This window comes from Pithys albifrons, chromosome 12, assembly GCF_047495875.1.
Source record: "Pithys albifrons albifrons isolate INPA30051 chromosome 12, PitAlb_v1, whole genome shotgun sequence".
Classification (NCBI taxonomy): Eukaryota; Metazoa; Chordata; class Aves; order Passeriformes; family Thamnophilidae; genus Pithys; species Pithys albifrons.
The window spans coordinates 16,641,733-16,665,060 of NC_092469.1; the positions used below are offsets into that span (position 1 = coordinate 16,641,733).

Sequence of the window (23,328 nt, forward strand, 5' to 3'; positions counted from 1 at the left end):
GATATCTCAGACAACAGAAAAGGTTCTAGAAATAGATTTTTTTGGAAGTGCTCTACATTCAATGCAAAAAAAATACAAAAAAGAAGGAAAAGTACAACAGAATGAACTGGTATTTCTGTCAAATAACACTAACAAAGGTCCAAGTGATGTTTCTGATTTCCTGCATGGCCTCAGTCAGGACATTTCCCTTACCCTTTCTCCCATCATCAAAACCAAGGGAAATGCATAACACAAGTGCAAAGAATTCTTCAGTCATTAGGACTGGTTAGGGCAGAAATTTCCCCTTTTCAGGAAAAAGTGAGCTGTGGAAAAGCTTAAAAAGAGGGTTATATTTTAATCACATTAAAAAAAAAGAAAAAGGCAGGCGGGCTATCTATTCAGTGGGAATGCAACAAAAAAACAATTGTCTTACAAGGGCAATTGAAAATCAAAGTGAATGAGTATTTATAGCAACTGAACTGTTTAAAACAACAAACTGAAACTGCAGAACCAACTACTTCACAAAGTCATATTCTTGAAGAAGGGGGGAAAAAAAGATCAAAGATCTGCAGGCAGCCAGCTCTGCATACAAGTGGCTTTATCAGCTCTTGGCTGTGTTAAAGGGAGTCAGGCATCCTGAAAGAGAAAGCATTTAATGAGGTGATGAACAACACTTTCTTGGCCTTAATTATAAGGATAGGACTAAGCAACAATAATTGCAGGATAAATTATTGTCAAGAGATATTTCCAAACAACAACAAAAAACCCATGTCATTATCAAACAATTATTTTAAGTCTCATTTACATATAAAAAAGAATAAATGGAATAGTCCTCTTTTTCTTTTCCATTTGTGGGGGTGGTGGAAATTTTCAGGGTGGTGCATGGGAATTAGAGGCACTACACCCAATATTGCTAATGACAGATTAATTCTCTGCAGATCACTCTGGGAATTGTACATTTCTATCCAAGAGCAGAATTCAACACAAGAAAAACTCAAATCTCTGTGATGTGCCCCCAAAGAATCACGTGTATTTAATAATAGGAACAGAAGACCAACTTCACAAAGTAGCTTTCAAATGAAACGGCAGAAAAGTTCCATTTAGGACAGAGAGAATTAAGCTTTAGGTGTAGTAAAGTAGATGTGCACATAAGCTACTCAGACCTTATCAGATGAGCCTTCTAAAAGCTCAGATAAAAGAAATGAGATTCATACAGTAGCCTTGAGTCAAACAGGGTTTCAGGAGCCAACAAGTGTATGTCATAGGTATAGAGACAAAATGAGATCATGGCAGTTGCTCTGGGGCATTTCTCTCAGCACCACTTTGTGCCTCCAGCTCCCAAGCAGTGGCAGATCAGCAGGGGTTTAGCATTAGGAGTGGTGCAGAGCCAGGGCCTCTGCTTTCCCACATTAGCAAATGGAGCAAAGTACCAGGCAGGTTTGCAAAATGGTTCCTGCTTAGTCGTTAAAATTAACAGTCACATTTGCAAAAGAGCTCAGAGGAATAGTGGCTGCCATTGGTTTCTGAACTGTGCTTTCTTTAACTCAGCTGCTTAAATTTGCCGTTACCAACTAGTCATTATAGTGCCGGTTCAAACAAAGTCCTGATGAAAAGGTGGTTTCTTTTTCAGCAGCTGGGGGAGGTTATCTCATGGAAAATAGAGTACTTTAAAATTTTTGTTAGTTATCCCTCAATAAACTGATTATACCAAAGAACTGGTTGCTTTAAGAAACTGCAATCTTTCTTCATGTATATGTACAAAGATAAATTAAATATATACAGTAATTGGGAATAGAGTACCTACAAGGAAACCAAATAAAACAAGGTTATGATATTTGAGTGTCTTACAGGTATTTTGGCACGTAACTTGCCCACAAACAATGGCGCTCAGTGATGCTTAGAACAGACTGGCATACTATCATTTGAATATGCACAATAAGAAATCTCATTTCTTTCACAAAAAAAATATTACATAAAGCTGAGCACCACCAACGCTTTTGCTTTGGTTTAATCCAGACAACAGGGGCAATGATAAGTATTACTTTTCAAGGAAAGCTTATTTTGATTTCTTTTCAAAACTCTGATAGATTTGCCCAACTATTCGAAACAACCAACACATTTTTCTAGAAAACAGGAATTTATCAATGTTTTTACTCTTTTAACATAAAATTACGACAGTAAAAGCATAATTTATGCAACTTCGGCTCTATTTTGTGCCTGTTTTATCAGGTACTGGAAATCCAAAACCTGATTTTCAAGTTGGATAAAGAAAAACTCATTTTAGACATTTCATCCATTAGTAAACAAAATGCAAAATCCATTGCATAAATTGGACAAGTAATTTTCCACTTTTATTTCAGAGATATTTGGAAGTCCATAGACAACTCTAAAAGAATCTACAGAGAGATATAGTAGGAGCAATATTCAAGTACTCAATAGGCTTGCATTTGTAAGTCTGTGAGATCCACAGAAAAGGCTCCATTAATTTAATTTTCTCAGACACACAGTCCCAACTTACAGCAACATAAATGGGTGTGTAAGGTGCAAACAACTGAGAAAAAAGTCCTGAGATGCTATAAATGCTACAAGGTAATAAGATGCAGGCAGTTTAATTGAAAGTTAGTAATTTCCAAGATTCTGTCCAAATCAGTGGGATATAATTCAGACTCTAGATACTAATTACTTACAACTGTGATGATTTTAGTGACAAAGACAGAACAAATATGTATTTCTTTCTACTACTTTGCTTAGTGACATGAGATGGCACACTAGCACCTTCATTTCTGCTCTTATTGTGTTCATTGTAAATTAAAGCCTTGGCTCGCAAAATACAAGAAAAGCACAGTTCTTATTCCAAAGCTCCCTCTAGCTTCTTCTAACTGTTCATTACCAGAGTTTTCCTGATGATCTGCTAGAAAAAGCAGCTTAGAGTCAAAGGTGGTCTCATCAGTCTTAGAGAAACACAAGCACATATTGTATAACCAATTTCAAGTAGGTTTTTAATTTGTAAAAGCCACACAGTTAAGATGACGTTAAAAACCCACCCCCTTCTTTTGATTCAAGATCAAAGAGATTTTTAAAAAAGTGACATAACCCTTAGATGTCCCAGAAAACCACATTTGCCACAATTAACCAGCTTCAGTCTCCAAGCCTCAGACACACAGAGGAGCTGGAACAGCATGTTCGGAGCACTGAGGTTTTACTGCAGTTGTGGGCACGTTTGGAGTAAACAAGCACAGGTCAAGTTCCCCATAGCTTTGTTCCAGCCTATGACAACCAGGGGCAGATGGTCAAAGGGAGCTCAAAATGACTGCTCTGGAATTGCATCACCAGCTCTCAAGGCGCTGCAAATCAGCACAGCTCTACTGAGCCCGCTGCAATGCCATCGATTCACACCAGGGAGAAGCCGATCCACCAATTCCAAACATGCTGGGGGCCACCGACACTGCACAGGTGAAGTGCTCTATGCAGTGATACGGATGCTTCTTTTCATCCAGGGGCAAACCAAACCCTCTGGTGACTGCTCTGAGGTCTGAGATAGCAGAATCTGAAATAAATACAAAAAAGTGACCGAGATTCTATAGAAAGAGGAATTTAGGAGATAGGAATTTTGAAGTAGGCTCTACCTTCAAGCTACCCCAAAGCACTCCACCTCAGAAATCCTGCAAACAATGTCTTCTGATAAAAATTGAAGCAAGGTACCTGGTTTCAGAGATGCCTAAGGTCTATTCAGTCTTTAACTATTATGAGTCAAAGAGATGCCACCACAGGTATTCCAGAAAGGTGAGATGAGAAACCCATCAAAAAGACAGCACATAAATAATGTAACTAGATGAGGGTGATAAGTGATCTTCCAAGAACATGGATAATTCCTATGAGAGAAAGGTGATGCTTCATTATAAAAGACAAAAACCAGTTTGCCAGGGAATATCCATCACAATTGTCTTCAAACCACAAGGATGGCTTTAGCTGCAGTGGCTGCGTGTCAGCAGAACAGAAGAGAACAATGAAAGTATGGAAGGAGTGTGCAGTGTGAGTGCACATCTAACACTGGCTATGGCTTCTGGGGCAAACCAGCACCACAAGCAGTCACAGTCATTGCTCTCAGGCACCAGGCTGAATGTCAGCACGTACAGCACACAGGGAGAGCACACACCAAAGAACATATCACAGTGAGCACTCCCAGCGTGGCCAATCCAAACTAAGCAGGAGCCTCCCTACTACTGATAATTCCCTATTATCTTCAGCAATAGAGCACGTGCTTTTAGAGCCAAAGTCCAGTTCCAGTTATGGGCGTGTGAATAGGAAAGATTATGGCTACTTAGAAAGCATACACATAACCTTCTATAGTGCCCTCTGTTCTGCAGCACATACAGTCCTTACTATGGTTATCAGACCAAATAAAGACATTTCAATTCAGCCACTGCCCACTCAACCACCACCAAGGGACTGGACTAGAAACACAGGTACCTTTAGAAGTAAGTGGAAATAAAGGGGAATTTCTGTCATTTTGCAGATCATCACCAGAGGAACTATGGCCCACATCTTGTGAAATGCTGATAGAGATGAATAGCAAATAATGTGCAATTTCTTATATTCTTTTAATATATTTTAACTTCATTCTATCTTTATGCATTTTTTCAGTGATCTAAGATTTCACAGCATTAAAGCACTGTGTGTGCTATTGGAAGGGATAAAAAGACACATTATGAGTTTAAAAACTGAGAATTTCATGGGAGAGTTAAAATTGGGCACACCAGAAAGAATTACTGATTTTTCAGACTTCTCTGACATCAAAGGATTAAATAAGAAAACCAAAGTCTTTTATAAACTCGAGCAAACGTACAGACAATGTCAAAGCTATTTGGCCACAAATTGGAGCCATCATTTTCACTTTGAAGGCCTGCACAAGAAGCTATTCTGCACTGGAGCTGCCACAGAAATTGAAGGGAGAAAATGAATGGGACAAGGGAAATATGGACTTACAGTTGTGAAAGAGTGTAAAGTGCTATGTAGAAGCAATATTTATATGAGACACCTGAATGCTAAGGACTTTATTATTGCCATCATTGACTGTGATATATGGGCTGTGCTTGTCATACATACAGAAGGACAAACCTGAATTGGATTGTCCTCTGTGGAATGAACCTGTTTGTCCCTTACAGGAAATTATAGCTCCTCCTCATCATGACTGAAGTGATCTCAAACCCCTCTTTGTTCAGTGGCTATTTATGGATGCAGGAGAGGGTGCACCATGTAATAGAGCTGGTAAGAAAGCACCAATTATGAAAATATCAATTCCTATTCTGCAATATGCAGAGAACTGCACTGAGACAACAATAAAAGCAGATCAGATTGTCTCAACTTTGTAAATTGTTCTAATTAGAAATTTGTATAAAGGCCTCCAACCAGCCTAAATTCAGCAGGCTGACTCAGAAAGGAAGCTCTGAGGATCCCACCTGGGACAGATTCAGACCTTCAGCTTCTGCAAGATGACCTGCACCAGCAACCTGCACCCATAACTCTCAATCTTCACTGTTTTCATGGCAAATTACATGGTTTTGACCCAGTATATCACAGTTAGTACTGCAATTATTTACAATAACTCATCACCATGAAGGCAGCAAAAGCTCTGTTAGAAGGGAGGAGATGGAGAAGGAAACTCATTTTCTATGTTCAACAAAGCTGATAAACATCAGCCATCAGGAGAGGATGGTAACAGGCCATTGGCAGATGTGAGTAGCAATGCGTCCATGTCACCTGACAGCAGACTCAGTATCCAGTCCCTCTGTACACACACAAATATCCAGCAAATTCCTTCTGAGCTAGAGAAAGCAGTGGGTCCATTTAACAGATTATATTCACTAGAAGTGTCCCAGCATTGGTTTTTAAATATATTGTTCTCTAAAATCATTTGTTGTATGTATATATTTCCATTTTCCTTAAGATTTCAAAAGAGTTGGCATTGTTAACTTTGAATATTGCTAGTTAATTGTTGGCAAGAAAAGACAAATTATGAGCAGGGGAACTGTTCTGTGAGGATTTAGTGTATTTGAATAATTTAGACCCCTGCCGTTAACGTGACAGGACTGTTTTTCTCCTGCAGTAGCCTGCTGCTACAAGAATTAAAACTGTCATGGCAGGCTACAGCTTGGGCTAGGCCTTAGTAATGAGCTTTATCAGTCAATAAATGATTTTATGCCGCAAATTAAACTGTAAATTTAGTTTAGGTGGTAAATATTTAGAGAATAAAGATATCCAGCTAATGAGGAGGAGTGGGTGGGGGAAAAATGTAATGCAAATGTCAATCCTTTAAATCTTTGGTAGGCTAGAGCTCTGCAGAAAGTTTACTGCTACTGCCTTCTTTGTTTTTCTTATCCTTCTATTTTTTTTCTTGGCCTTTGTAAACAGCAAGGGAACACTATCTCAACTGTATTTACAGATGCTGAAGAAGGAGAAAAAAATTTTTGTGGGGTATTGTAGAGGCACAATTCCATGTATTTTCTTAACTCAGATTGAAGCATTAAATGGCTTCATGTCGAAAGCACCTGTGCAAGAGTGACATCATACATTGCTCCTGGCTCTAGTCCCTACCTCAAAACCCACCTTATAAGAAGTGTTTGGTTCTCAGATTACAGCAAAAGGGAGCAGCAGCAGCAGCAATCAGCACAAGCAACCAGTTTAAAACATTCCCTTTTCAAACAGGAGACTCCTTCTGACAAAGTGACCTTTTGGCTCCCCAGTTTACTTCTCTCTCCTGGCTCACCCCAATCCTGCACTCCTCCATGCCCCACTCCTGAGGGCACAAACACCAAAAGAGATCAACAGGAGGATCATGGCATTAAAAGGCACACCTGGATTAATATGGATGAAAGTGCCTGAGCAAATCAGCTGCATTTGTTCAAAGGGCAGGTGATTAGCAACATGCTGTTCCAAAAGCAGACAGGGAAACACTCAACCAAAAGGCTGCTTTCCAAGACGAGTCCTTGACTTCCAGTTGTGCTCCAAGGACTATTCTTTCTCCAGGGAGAGTCTGGAAAACTTATTAATTTTGGCAAGGGCATTTACTATAAGATGAACATTTTGCATGTATTTTTTTTTTTCACTCTGGCCAAAAAGTGAGCTTTCAGAGAAAAACAGTATGGGAAAAAATGTCCATCAGCTGCATGAAGAATTGCTGGAACTCATCCTAAAGCTGGGAGTGTTAACCTTGCTGTCCTTTATCAGCTTCTAACAGTAGCAGCAAATTATTTTGTGATTTCTGCTGGATCTGTTATTCTATACTTTCTGACAAGAAAAATACATGCAGCCCCTGATAGAACCCATAAAACAAAGCTTTATTTATGCCTTCCAGGTGACACTACCAGATGGTAAAATCTCATGCAAACAAAGCCAGAAGTGCCTATATACTATGTAGGGATAAAACATAACCTACACCAAGACAGAGGAACCACCTCCTTTCCTGAGAATCACAAGAGAACCAAGAATCAATTCAAGAAACTCCACTTTGAGCTGGTTCCAGGGTCAAACACACCACAGTGCACAGGGACAACACACAGAGCAACCCCAACTACCACAGAGTCCCCAAGTTCTGTGTCCCTGCACTGAGGAAGATCCTTGCTGATGCTCAGGTCAAGGTTAGCCTTGACCTTTTAAAAACCAGTTGATAAGACATGGAACAAAGACTGCACAAGGCTTTAAAGCAAAATTTGAAAAGGACCAGTTACATATTGAAAGGAAATCGAGCCACAGAATATCCCAGTAAAACTCAATCGGACCCACACATTGTACACTCCAAACAATATGCTATTAAGTGCAATAAATCCAAACAGCACCTCGGAGATCTGTTTGGACAATCAGAATATATATTGGGGATATAGTATGGAAGGCTGTTTTTAACATGAAATCTGTTCAGTTGCAAGCTGTTGATGTTAACCGTTTCTTGAAAGACCCAATATACTAATGCAGTTTATTTACATGGCAGAGAACAAAACTTCATGTATCACCTTCTCCATGCCTTTCTTTGATTAGATTGCCTCACTTTAATTACTAAATTTTGTTGAAGGACTTTCCACACAGATGTAATTTCAAGCAGGTGTTACCTGGTGTAATGAAACCAGATGTTTCCATCAGAATAGGGCTCTCTCATTTGAGATGTGTGTGCTGCTATAACCTGATTTGTATATCCATCAGTTCAAACTGGAAAAAAAATGTGATTGGGGATGTTAACCAAGATGAGATTGTGAGTACAGAATGGGTAGTGCCACCTGTTGTCTTCTGTTATATGCAAAAGTCTTCCACTTGTACATTACTTTACTTTTAAATATCTTCCCATATTGTTCCTATTTTGGTTCATCCTGCAGGCATTAAGGAGCTTGATATAGAGGCATAGATGTATATATGGAAAAGGTAAGTTTGCTCTTCAATGAATACAGTCTTTGCATTGACATTTTAACCTCATGTACTTTATACAATCTGTGAACCTTTCTAACTAATATCTACAATGGACTAGAAAGCTCTTGGCTGGTTATGGAGGGAAACAAGATACATTTATTGAGGTATATCAGTAGCAATTAAAAAAACCTAAACTCAAACACCTTTTTATTGTAATAAATCCTTTTATTATAAAATCATGACTGGCCAAATGACAGATCAAAGGCTTAAAGTGACAGAAAGAGGTGCCAATGGCAGCAACACAAAACCAAGCCCATATCACACCTAAGCTGATATCAGTTCTGGAGGAGTTTCTGTAACACCCAAATTTTGAATCACTTTTCTGATTAACCCAGTTCATCAAGCACACCATGGTCAGAGTAGCTGTTACACATCAACCAGCACTGTCTGACACTGGGAGAAAAATCCTCCTCACCATGCAGAGGTAGGTCCCAGGGATTTAGCACAGAAAATCTTTGACAGTTCCAAACTGCCACAAAAGTGTTGTGATGAAATGTTCACATTTTGGCCCAAAAGGAGCAAACCCAACCCCAGCTGGCTGGGTCAGTGACTCCAATTGGCTGTTCCAACATAAGCCTGAGTCAAACCTCTTCTTCCCATTGTTCTGTCAAGTCCTGATGTTGCACAGATGACACCAGCCCAACCCTGGTACTCAAGCTCATGGGACTGCCAAGCTCTGAACAATAAAGAACAAAGGGCCCATGGGCACTAGTAGAAAGTTCAAAACCAACATCTAACAAGCAGTGGCACAAAAGCCTTGCCAACCAGACAGCTCAGAATGACTGAGATGCTCATTCCTTGACTTTGTTCTTTTAATATTAAAACCAAACAAATAAAGATAAAAATATTCAGAAATTATGCTGCCCTTCCCTCCTCTTCCATCTGTATTCTTCCACTACGCTCTGCTTCTTTTGTGAACTACACATGCATTTCGTGGGCACATGAAGGCCAGTCTGCAAGGTGGGGTCTTGGACATCAGGATGCCACACAGCAAGCACAAAGTTGCACAAGCACACACGAGCACACGTGTGCACATGCACACAGAGCCATTTTATATTAATAGGCTCCAAATCTCCCTTTTACAATTGCCTTTTTCAATAAATTAATTTTTATTTTGTGTTGTTTTCAGTGGGGGTGAGGAAAGAGAAGATATAGGCTAGTCAACTAAACTACTGTCTGCCCTCATTATTTCAATTCAGGGACTGACAGTACAAGACTTAATATTACAATAAAGCAAAACTGGTGTCAGCAAAAAAAAAAGTTTCGATGACACACTGATATGGAACACTATGATACACTGGTAAAAACTATGTGAAAACCAGAAACACATAAGACTGCAATTTAATCTTTTTATTTGAAATATAAATATTGTTACTATCAAGCTTGACAGTATAGAAAATGTGTGCCCTGCAGCCTTCTGACAAAACAAAATTTATATTTAAAACTTCCTGAAATAATGCCTTTCATATGTGGAGTTTTGTCACATTGCAGCGGCTCTGAGCCTACCTTATGGTCCTGCACCTTTAATTATTTTATGCCTAGAAGACACATTTTAAATAGAAGAGGCGGGTTACAAGAGTTTTGACAGCTGTGGATGATTAAAATACTGACAACATGCACTATATAAAATTCCCTGAGGTTTTAGCTGGGTACTCACGCGAAAGTTAGCGATTAGATTCCCTCCCCCCCACCAAATCCCACCAGCATGAAATGTTCCTATCACTGGCCTGGTACCTCCTTCTCTCTTTGGGCAATGAAAACCTTTTTTTTCTTTTTTTTTCTCTTAATATCTGAAGGCCAAATACTTGAAAATTGGTCAACAAATTTGATTTAGTAATCTGTTCCCATTTAACAAATATGCAGCCAGGTTTCATGGCCAGCTGTTCTGTATCATTCCATGAATGGAGGGAAGGGAAACCATTTAAAATATATGAATGGTTTTAGGTTTTGTTTTCACCCACCTGCCCTGTACAAGAGTGTTATAACTTCTGCTAATTTTCTGGCCTCTTGACCTACATGTTTGGGTTGTACAAAATATTATATTATGAGGGGAAAAGAGTGTTCCCCAGTTCAGAAAAACACTAAAGTGCATTCTTAAGCTTAACTCTGGCAGCTGCCTCCTGATTTCATACACTTGAGTTATATGCTTTGGATAAACTGGGATTCTGTCCCTCAAGTTCTTTGAATTAAAAGCTGCATATGAAATAATATCAATTGCACTGACCTTGAGCTGTGCATATGGCTATGTCAGTCTGTCCCTCCTTTATTAGACTTTTGGCTAAGGGGTCAAAGAAATTCTAGAAGTGAATCATCTCCAAAAAATACATGAGCAATTGCAGAATCAGACTATCTGGATGTGGTTATAAATTATTGGCTATTTTTATTTCCTTTAATTCATTTTTAATTTGTTTAGACACTTCAAAATGCAAGAATTGACAACAAAAGAAATCTTATCACCCAAAGAGCAGACTTATGTGGACATTCCTTTTAACCCCAGAAGAGAGGTTTGTGATAAGGCAAAGATGAATTTGGGATAAACCAGTTTTCCCCCCAATGGTGGGAAATTATCTCCTCCTTCAGTCCCATGAAGATCTCTGCCAGAAGTGCAGTTTAGGGATGGATGGCAAGGAACAAATTCAGTGCTCTAAATAAAGTAGAAATGACACAGAGATATTGTAAATCAAAAAGAAAAAGCAACGTCAAGTCTGGTGTCATGGAAAATGAAGAAAAACCTCCAAACGCCACATGATGTAAGGGAGAGTGGGTGCAAACTCTCATCAGTTCAACTCAACCAATTCTAATTTTGTTAAAGCTTTTGGGGCATCTATTCCACCGAAATCAATGGACTTTGTGATACCAAACATAGCATGTACTGCCAAGCAGCAACTGGAGGGACATTGTGGAACTGAGACTTAATTTGTGCCACAGGACACACACATTTGATTTCTCTGGATGCAACAACAACTTTCCTGCTGACTTTTATCCCAAAACACTCAATCCTGGGGAGGGCTGAACAGGAGCAGAGCCCTGCTCGGCTGTCCATGTGCTCAGCCTGCCACCAGCCCACCACAGTGAGCCCCTGGCTGAGCCCATCCCTCTGCCTCTGCCTGCTCACAAAGGAACCTGCACACCGGGGGAGGGTGAGAAATGGACTGGACTCCCAGGCTGAGCAAGGAGACCAGCTCTGAGCTCCACATGCCTTTTGTCCTTTGGGAGCAGAGAAAACAACTTTGTTGGACAGAAGGCTGCAGGAATTGTTCAGTTTTCAAGTGTCCAGTCTCCCACAAAGCACAGAGTACACTGTTACCAATGTATTCTTTGTTAATGACAGTAAATAATCTTGATTGTAGAGCTGTGTAAACTGTGTGGATTTAATAACACATATTAACAAAGATAAGAAAAGGATGATAACTAAGTCTCTAGTACATGCTATATGGTCACGGTTCTCAGAATACCTAAAGACTGAGAGTGATCAAGATCTGCTAAAACCTCTATGCACCAAAAATTATGATATTAACGTTGTTCTGCTGCTATTTTTCAGTACTAAAAGTTACAGAGGGTAAGAAGGAAGGGGAAGAAACAGAATAAACTTTTAAATTACCTTAGACACATAACCAGATTTTCAGTTTGAGCTTCAGAAGCAAAGTGGGTGATAATACCAGCATTTTTTCTGGAGGATAATGTTATGAAACAATAGACATAAACCAAGTCATAGCTATAATCTTCTTTGGAACTTTGTGAAACTCATCTCTTTCAAATTTGAAAGCACTCTGAGATTCAGACAGCCAAGTGGTGTAGAAAAGCATGGTACACTTAAAATAGAGCACTTTGGGCTTAATTTATATTTCCAGCTACAGCTTTTGGGATCTTGTACATTAGCTGTATATATGCCTTTACATATTTTAAGAAAAATGGTCCTCAGAAGATGATGAATAGCAGGCCTTACCAGAAAATATATGACAGGTTCCAAAAATGGTACATTTTAAAATTGGTATAGATATTTATACTTGCTCTGATCCTCTGAGATGTATATTGAAATCTGTAATATAAACAGCAAAGGGCATTCCAAGACAAGCAAATTAAAATGAATTCTGCATCATTCTCTCCTGTCCTATTATTGTAAGTTCTCAGGAGGCCTTCAAAAATTTGTATGTGAAGTAAAACTGTATGTAAATCTAGTAAAAGTTACTTTAGAAAAGCCTAATCTTTTATTAGATCACAGTGTAACTGATGTTTAAAATAAGGAGTCAAGGCTATTACCACAATATATAAGCAGTCTATGATAGACTATCACTAGTATACTGTGTCTTTATAAAGTTTTACATTGTGCTTTCCAATATATATATTAAAATGTATATATCACCATCGATTCATGATGAGAGAACTTTATTTTCTTAGAAAGTAATATCATCTCCATCTCTAAGAAAGAGCTATTTATCACCATCTGATAAAACCACTGTTCATTCTCAGTCTCTTGGCAGTGGCTTTTACTCTTCCCTCTTGGGTTGCTCTTCCCAGGTAATAACCCAGGGCTGGGTAGGACCTCCCCAGCCTCGGAATTGTTAGTAGTGCCAGACCCCCCTCAACATCTGTCTCCCTGCTCTGGAAATGCTCTGATGAAGTCTGCATCATTACACAATTCCCTTTGCGGTTACAAAGTTTTCCTTCCAGTCATCCTAATGTATCTTGGCTGAAAATTAAATTGGTTTCTTTTGAATTCCCTCAAGTGGAGAGAGAACAATAAGCACCAGCCTTTGCGTAACTTTCTCATATTGGAAAGACTACCACAATGATTTCTCTGTAGGTTTATCAGTTCCCACAACTTTTCCTCATAGATCATGTTCTATAAATTTCAGATTTTCCTGTCACACTCCACACAATTCATTATGTCTTCTTGATATGTATAATATGGTGCCCAGTACAGTTCTTTAGCTGTGCACACTCAACTGGATTTTTTTTTTCACAAGGACATTATGTGTGATAAAACCAAAAGCTGAAATCAGGATAATTCAGCAACATCTTATCCCTTTCCTCAGGCCAGTTATTTTTTCAGAGAAAGAAATCAGATGGATTTGCTAAGAATAAATCACTTCAATCTTATGCTATCTTTTACAACCCTCATCATCTGAAGAGTTAGAAAGATTTAAGATTTGTTTCAATGTATTTCCAGAAATATTGTGTTGAGTGGTTTATGAATTCCTAAAGCCTTGTTTTCTCCCTTTAAAAACGTACCTACAACACTTACACTTTTCTCATGCTTTGGGGCTGCCCTCATCCTCTAAAATTCTCAGAATTCTCAGTGCAAGGAACACACAACCTCTCTTATTAGCAAGAAGAAAAGGAAGAATTCAAAGCCAAGACATATTAGCAGAGTTCAGATCTCCAAAAGTTTTGACTTTGGGGTTTTAGGCTCATTACTGCAGCAATTCAAGATGTTTTCTTCTATCCAACATGTCTCTTCCATCAGTTTCCCAGCCTGGTTGCTCCTGGAGTACAGAGCATATCATTCTGTCATTTGATTACTGCAAGTACACATGACTTCTAAATAAGCTCATAAACACTCAAAAACTGGTATATGTGACAGCTCTTCAGAGCCCTCAACATTGTAAGCACATTAATGCAAGCAACAATTTACAAGCCATGGATCACTCCCAAGGTGGAGTGCAGAGACTGCCACAAAAAATAATGAAAATGCATTTTCTGAGTTGCAAGGGAATTACCCTTCTCTGTTCTTCTCTCACAGTGTCACCTGACTGGCAGCCCCTTATGGGGACCACAGCAAGGACATGAAGGACATACCTCAGCCCACACAGCTGTGGCTCCTTCTGTGTCCCAAGGAATAGGAGAGAGAGGAGAGAAGTAGAGCCAAGGACCTGGTCCCAGCCTTGCCACCACTTCCCTGCTGTGTTTCTGGCAGTAGGCTGGAAACATCCCTGCAGTTACTCCCATGCTTAAGGTTCCACATGCACGTTAAGTGATTGCAGGATGGGTTTCAGATTTGTGCTTAGCTGGAGAGAAACTTTAGTAGTGGAAGGCAACTCGAAACTCAGCAAGCACTAAATGCCCTTAATAATGAACAGAAAGAAATTGCTGTCTCTGTGAGCTGCCCCATCTGAATACTTGTAATGTACCATGGGAAAAAGAAGCCTTTATGAAGAGCTGATTCATGTGCTATGTCATTTGTACACTAAATACTATGTTATCTTCTGAAATTATGGAAAGGAGGAGGATATTTTTAGTAATGGCTACTCAAGCCACTGAAAGAAAGTATGTTTCTCTGGGTACAACTAATTCTGTTTGTGGTTTCAGAGACCACTGCCAATATTTCAATAATATATACATTACGAACTGCTACAGCTGGCAAGGTGTATCTGTGTTGTCTATTCCAGGGAAGGATTTTGCTGCCTATTCAAAATGAATAGATTCAGAAGTGGAATCCAGCATGGAAAATGAAGGAAGGTCAGGGGAAGGGTAATATTTATGGAAGATTGAGCATTTTAGTGTGCTACTGGCTTCAGGGTCTGTGCTCCCTAAAAATACCGGGTTTTGTGCACTGGAGTGCTGAACAGACAGAGTATAAGTAAAGCATTTGTTCAAACATTTACAAACAGACAGTTGCTTGGTATTCCAAAATGAAAAAGAAAAGAAATTTTTACATTTTATGCCACTCTAGAGCAGAAACATTTTACCCAAATAAGAAACACAAAAAGGGCTTTTCGACTGACAAGAGCAAAACCCTCTGAGACACACTCTGGTGTTGGCAGCTCACATGGCTTTCCCCACCTAACACCAAAATGTGCAGCTTTCTCAAATATTCCTGTGGTGGGGCACTGCATATAACAAGTGCATGGAGACTTGCAAGACAGATCTGAAGGATGGATCGAGTGCAGAGGGTTGTAAGATGGGTCTGAAGGTTTGAGAGACGCATGAGGGAGGGTACTCGATACCGCTCGAGGATTGCCAGCCGTAACTAAGACACAAATAAACAATGAGTTTACACTCCACGGCTGAATTAATCTTTTGGAAATACATGAGAGCTACTGAGCTGAAGAATGTGGGAGAACTGTTCACTGCCAAGAGCTGCCTAGTTCAGATGTGTAAATCTAACAGGACTACACAAAACTCTTATCCTCTCGTGAATGACCATTCATTGAACCACTGCCTGTGGCCTGAGCATGCCACACCTGTAAACAACGTTATCTTTCCACATTGGTAGTCAAATGAGGATGGGCAAAGACTGAATGGATATGGATCCTATACAACAGAATCATTTTTCTACACCTACAGAGCCATTTTGATAGAAAAGAGGATGAAAATACAAAGTTCTGTAAATAAAAAAACAAGGAAATCTGTCATCACTAGCAACCAGAAGAAAATAATATTCAGAGCTCCCAATTTTCTGTCTTTAAGCATTAAAATAAGGGAGTGGGAGGACAGGGAAAGAAACACAACAAATAAAAACAGTAACCTTAAAAATACCCTTGCAGAATGCACAAGGATTTGGACCCTTGATGCCAAACACATGAGCAACTACTTTACTGCTCTTCTATACCCTCCCAAAGGCTGAGGCCTCCCAAAGGAACATTTTTAGTGTGACAGTCACCAAAAAATAAAAACTATTTACATATTTGCTCAATGGCTCTTCCAGAGTTCCTGCTAATATCAGTTAATTACAAGTGGAATATATCCTGTACTTCCTAATACCAACTTGGAATTGATTTTTTTCTTAGTTAATTCAGTGATCAAACTTGTATTCACTTTACTTGGAACATATTGGACCTCTGACTCCTCAGACTTATTTTCATCTGCCTGGGAGCAAAATTCCAGTTATATATCTATATTCACTCTACAGTTACTCTTTCCATATCTGGCATAACTTTGCTCATGTCCACAAACCTCCCTGAGCAAGAAATGAGCAGCACTCCAAGGTTCAAGGATACACAAGCAGGTCCTGCTCCCTGCTCTGTTTCCATGCACATTTTGTTTTCCTGCAGTATATAAAGTGACTTACAGGAAGCTTCCAGTAGTGGAAAGTTGTAATTCATTTGAAAAGAATCTGTGCTTTAAGGAACAGGCACCTTCTTACTGGATCTTAAATAATATATCACATAATGCAATTATTCTATGTCTCCTGGTCATCACATGGTCTTGGGGAAATCAGAGCCAGTTTTTTAATATTGAGTAGATAAGAATCCTACGGAATTACAGAGAACTGTATTCTTCTTTCTGCATAATCCAACCTCTCACCAGAACAAGCAGGTTTAAAAAATTTTGATCCCTTCTTCATTTCACATATACACACGTAAAAATAAAATGCAATAAACGCTCTTTGGGATGGTTGCTTACCCAAAACATCCCAGACAATTACATGGTATGCTGTTTTAATTAGAAACTCTCTCTCTCAACAGGTCCCATTTGCAATGTGTGGCACTCCTCTGTATTCCATGCCTGGAGTTGAGTTGTATTATAATCACATCTCCAGTCAAAGAACATTGCCATTTTTTCCTAGATCAGACACCTGCTATCAATTTGAATGGTATCTGATTGAATATTTGTGCAGGAAGGACAAGAATCAATTATTCATGAGTACTAAACAATAGACTGTATAAACACAGTTCATGAACCTGAATCCTTTACAACCTACCTTATCTTCGATACATTTATAAGGGCAGTCACATCTTTTAAACAACCCACATATTTAAGGCCTCCAAAAAGGGGGGAGGAATAAAAGAGGAAACATGCTTTTGTTAAAGAAAATGTGAGATGTTTTGGATTAGGTGAAGTTTCTGTTCTTTTGCTTATAAAAGTGGCAATATTTAACTGTTTAACTAAATTTAACTGAACCTCTCATGTGACAGCCTCAGACTCTCAGCTCAGATTCTGCTGAACCAGGCCATTTGGGTAACCTAAATGAGCACAAAAATATATGCAACTTTTGGATCCTTACCTATGAGTCTGTGTGAGTTTTGGACTCTTAAATGCCTTGGCAATTAAACAGAACAAAACATTTTGAGGTTCTCCTGTCCTTAGGCCGTCTCCATTGCAGGAACCTGTGTTCTTTCCCTGGCAGGCTCTTCTCTTTTAGGTTTCCAGTACAATTCAATTAAGCTCAGCTGGCTCTGCTGTGCTGATCTGGTTGGCTGCAATCCAGCTGAAATCCTGCACCTTGGTGTCTCATCTGAGCATCGTAATACAAATATGGCTGATGTCAGAAGGGGAAAAGCCTGATCCACACTTTCAGGGAAAATGTAATCCTGACATCATGGTGGAACAATACAACAGAGACCAGTAAATAATGCATTCTGTTAAAAACCTTCCTCTCTCCAAACAAGGCTGTTAATGTTGCTGTCATGTTTAATACATTTTTATGTATGCTCCTTTTATTTTCTGTGCTGGTTTTGCCTGGGGTAGAGTTAGTTTTCTTCATAATAGCTGGTACAGGCTGTGTTTTGGATTTGTGCTGGAAACAGTGTTGATAATTAAGGAATGTTTTTGTTATTGCTTACACAGAGCCTTTTCTGCTGCTCACCCCACCCCACCCCACCTGCGAGGAGGTTGGGGGGGCACAAGGAGCTGGGAGGGGACACAGCTGAGAGTGCTGCCCCAAGGGATACCCCAGACCATATGGTGTCATGCTCAGCTTATAAAACTGAGGGAAGAAGAAGCGGTGTGGGGATGTTTGGTGTTATGTCGCTTATCTTCCCAAGTCACTGTTCCACATGATGGAGTGCTGCTTTCCTGGGAATGGCTGAGCACCTGCCTGCCAGGGGAAGTGCTGAATGAATTCCTTGGTTTGCTTTGCTTGCATATGTGGCTTTTGACTTACATATTAGAGAGTCTTTATCTCAAGCCACAAAGTTTCTCACTTTCCCTCTTCCAATTCTCTCCCTCATTCCACTGAAGGGTGAGAGAGAGAGAGAGCAGTTGTGTGAGCCTTGTTTGCCAGCTGGGGTTAAACCACGACATTTTCTTATGTCAATGGTTTAAATTCCAATACAAATGTTTAAAGCACATGCCATTCTGGAATTACAGTATCCATATTTAAAGTTCTAAGATTACGACTCCTGGTGATGAGTGCTTGAACTATCACAAAATACAATTTGATTTAAAATCAATCTTCCAATTGAGTTTAAAAAAGGCACCTCATCCTGTTTATTTGTTTTTATGGAAAATAATACAGGCAATTAATTTATTTCATACCTTGAGTGTCTGAGTTATGAAAGTCTATAATGCAACATGGCAGGCTTGATGAATAACAGCTGAGGTGATTTAGTTCAGAGCAAGTGATTGGCAGCTAGTGATTTTGATAAAAACTTCTGTGATATGCAATGGGCACCTCAGCTGTACAACCAATTCAGTGAAAACAAACTCGAAGTGAAAAAAATCTCTATCATGTTACATTTCATATGGAGAGTCAGAGAGAAGGAGGAGAACGTAATTCTTTCCTCGACCTAGTAGCTGCTGCTTTAAGAAAAGAAATGACAAGGTTATGGGTTCTCCCTCTGCCATGCACCTCCTTCATAAATTTTAGCATTAAATTATAAATAAAACATATGAGGACTCAGTTCAATGAGAAATATGTCTGGACTTTGGCACTGTAAAGGTCTGCACAAATCCATACAAGCTGCTTAACATTGATTTTCTTTGGCGTCTCTTGCAGCCCTATGTGGGCTTTGCAATGCTGAAGGCAGACATGCCTTTTATTGTATCAGGCCCTTTGCCATTAATTACAGACATGCCTTTCCTTAATGACTGGGCACAACTGGCCTGTTGATCCCCTGGCTGGATCACCAGAGGATGTAATCAACAGCACAGACCAAGACAGTCGACCACTTGCTATTCCTGGCCTCCTGTTCTCCCCATCCTCTTTGCTCTTTGCCAATAAGAGGTTGGGGCTGGTACCCCAACAGGCTGAGTTCTCCTCACTCACCTCTCCTACTATACTCATTTCTTCAAAGCAAAAGTAACTAAACACACATCTCTGCTCACCTTCAAGCAGAGGTCAGTGGGGAAAGCAAGAGCAAAGACTCTTCTTTCATACACCTAGAAGTGAAAAACTCCACAGCAAAGCCAATATTAATCTTTTGCTCAATGTGGAGAGCCAACCAAACCTTCTGAGTCTGCAAAACTGAGTGGAAAATTAAAAAAAAAAATTGCCTGTGGTGTGTTCACATCTTCACTCTGGCGCTGGCTAGAAAAATAAATGGTCTTGGTGGTTGATGCATGGGGCCAGGAGTGAGGAGCCCTGGGCTCTGTTCATACCTCTGCTACTGACTCATTGAAGCAAACTGTTTGCCCAAAATTCTTGAAAAGCATTCGTTAATTTTGGGAGCCCAATTTTTTTAGTAGAGACATGTAGGCACTGAGCACCTACAGCTTCTCAGAAAGCCAGAGGGAGATTCTGACTGCCAGGTTTTGCCTCATGGCACCACTGCCAACAACCCACATCATGATGTGGACCTTCATTTCAGAAGGTAAAAAGCACTCTTCCATCTGAGTCAGAAGGCTGAGAGCACTTCCTGTGCCCAAGATTCTTCCAGAAGATGGAGGACTTGGCATTTAATCATGACATCAAAAATTACTGTACACAAGAGCTTGAGCACTTCCCTGTTTCTCCCACCTGCTAAATGGGCATTATGTATCATAAGAGACCTTTGGCCTCCTATGGTGGTGTGTCACAAAACCTGGCAGTTCCTCAGGATGAGATCTGTTTCAGAATAGCAGAATTTAGTTAAATATTTTGATGAACCTTAGAAGACAGTTTGATTCAGGTCTGTACATCTTTCAACAAACACCTGTTGGAGGATAGTTTTAATTTTTCCAGAGTAGTTTATCTGGAGCAATATTCCCCTGTGAATATGTTGAATTGCTTTTCTTAATAAACCCTTCATATCAATTGCATCCTCCTGGTTAAATTGGGCCACTTTAACAAGAGCTACTAAAACATGTATCTGATTAGGAAACCCCCATATTCATGTTAATTTCATGTTTTATTTATTTTTGCTTAACTTTGACATATTTCCTGGAAGATCTATCAATAATAGCCAATCTCCATGATTGGTTCATCCAAATAATGACTGTTGAGCATGTAAAACAAAATGGGCAAGACCCTGCATGAAGAGCAGGAGGCAGAGCTCTCATCAAAATCAATCCTCTCTCAGATACAAAAGGTCACTGATAATTATGCGCATGAATCTAAGAATGAAATTTGCCTCCTTGAGTGGCATTGCCTCTTCACTTGCAATAACACAGTAAACAGTAAAAGACAGAATTCACTGAGACATCCCAACCATTGTCCCACCAGCTGAATGCCTGTTTCTGTCCACAATTCCCTCTCTGCTGAATTGCCTGCATTCAGCATTTCAAACCCTGATGCATTTTCTTTGCCCAGGGCAGATTATACCTGGCAGTTTTTCCCCTCAGCTGACTTGACAATTCTTATCTCCTAGAGAATTGTCCTCCAGATTTACTCAAACCATGCAAAATTTGATTGTTAATTGAAGAAAAACATGATGTTTCACTGTTGAGGTCTGGATGTGAAATCCTGAATCTCTTACTGAAATGCAGAGAAAGATTCTGTGTCCAGGGGCTCTGCCTGGTCCGTCATGGTGCTAACAGGTCCCATATTGTCATATTGCTTGTCTGCACTGGAATGCCCTCATCAACAAGGGACAAAGGTATTTCATCTCCTCTACTTCTCTCCACCCTTTCAGCAAATCATTAAGAAAAATAAATGCAAAAAGCCAAATAAATGCTATTGCTCAGCGAGCAGAACACAATCGATATATTGTTACAATTTAATATTTGAGAGAAATATGTTTAGAGAAAACAAGAAATGAGAAAATCAAATCAACCATGTCTTAAAACTCCTGGTGAACATGTCCCTGGCCTTATGTCCTTTATGGAAATTGTGCTTATACAACAGATAAGTCAGCAATGCAGTCAATAACTGGCAAACTTGATACTTCCAAAGGCACTAAGGGGGAATGTCAACCAACACTGATGAGCAGCTTTGAACCCTTGGCCTTTCAGATGCAGCCTGACAAGTTAACAGGCTTTTCTTCCTCAGTAAGGAAGAGGGGTTTCATAGCCTGTATTCCTACAAATAAAATGCAATCCAAAAGTGTTGGGCACATGCCACATTTCTTAAAAGGGTAAGATTACCAGTGCCTCTTGATACACTGCGGGATGCCAATGTATGTTTGTACTCAGTGTGGTTTTTCCAGTGAAAAAAGGAACAAAAATATCCATGGAATCTCTTACACATGGGAAAATACATCCATTTGACAGAGAGGCAAAATGGAGTCTACTTGAATTAATTTCTTCTCATTTATTTATATTTAGCTCTGCAATAATGGTCCAGCAGCTCCCATTCCATTCAAATGGTTCAGTGTTAGCTCTTGAAATTAAAACACTGCTGGGTAACAACTGGAAGTGCTTTTTACATGTGGCTCTGAGAAGGAGAACCCCTTTATTTATTAAACAGCAGCAGAGACAAAGCAAAAAGGATTCTGTTGGGCTGCATAGGCAAAGAGATTAAAGGAGGTCTACTGGTGAGTCAGGTGTGTTAGTCAGGGGCAAGTTACATATTCACTCCTTCAGTCTGACAAACTCTATCAGAATGTCACCACTGTGAAACACTCACAGAAACAGGGAGCTCAGGGGCAGCAGACATACAAAAACCATGTCAGCCAAGAGTGTGGCACTTGGCTTCACTCATCTTCAGCCTAGGGGATGGATCCTCTGTCTGTAAAGCAGAACAGCCCTCTTAAAGCCCCTACAGAAACACCACTTTGTATTCTGCCTTCCAGATTTGTTTGTATACATTTAACTACTTTGAAAAATGGTCATTATTCACAGTTTGAAAAGGATAGAAATTACCTGAAAAGCATCTAGGTGAGATTATGAAAAGGGATTATGCTCTTAACTCTCTCAGGCAGAGGTTCTACAGCTCTGATTTATCTTTTTCTAAGGTTGTCCTATATTTCCATAGCTACAAATTTTATTTGTGGTTGGAAATTACACCACTCTCTTTTTATCCCTCTATCCCATAAACATGTATTTAAATTTTAAATCTAATTCTAGGGGTTTGGTGATTTTGCTGGCTGTTGTTTTCACAAATATGGTATTTCCATCATGTAAAAACTGTAAGTATTTTCAATTTTTGGAGGCAACAAGAGCTAAAGCATCGGCTCTGTAATTCTGAGACGTGGACTTCAGTCAGGCTTGGTATGGAATCCCACAGAATGTGTTCTTCAGCAACTCTGTTGTTTGTATTGAGACATCTGGTAATGTCTTTTGGGAAAATACACCACATATCTCTTTAAGATCCAACCAAAACATCATCTATCCTGCCCTCAATACAACAGCCTTACTGCGATAAGTAGTTCAGGAGACAAAAAAAAAACCTCTTCCACTGTAAATCATACTAACCAAACACTGCTGGGCCAAATTCTCTGTCCTCCACTCCAGTGAGATGCTGTTAGTTCAACAGGGAACCTGATTATTTGACAAAATTTAGGAGGTTAAAATTAAGACAACATATCTGCAGCCCTCTAAGAAATTATTCTGTTCTTATTTTCTTGCCTCTCTTTTTCTTGGCACCAGGGGACTTTGGGTCAGAGCTAAACAGCTTATGAACTCATTTCCTAAAATTTTCAGTCTCCCAAAAGCTTGCTTTCCTTGGATTATTTTTAATTCAGTCAATTTGTAACACATATTCAGCCTGTATCCTCCACAATATTTTATGATAAATCCCATTCAATTTCATATGTACGGTTGCAAGCTTTATTGCTTAACAAACATTTCATCTACTCTCCCATAATTTATATCTGAATGGGTTTATTATAGACATTGCATTTCATTCATTGTGCAGTTAATTCTGCAACATGCTGC

The 23,328-nt window shown here is 39.5% G+C and overlaps 1 long non-coding RNA gene across 8 annotated transcripts in view; it reads right to left on the minus strand.

Moving 5' to 3' along the window:
- LOC139677317 (uncharacterized) overlaps positions 1-23,328 on the minus strand; it is a 250,380-nt gene that overhangs the window by 116,034 nt on the left and 111,018 nt on the right. The gene's annotated exons all lie outside the window — the stretch shown is intronic.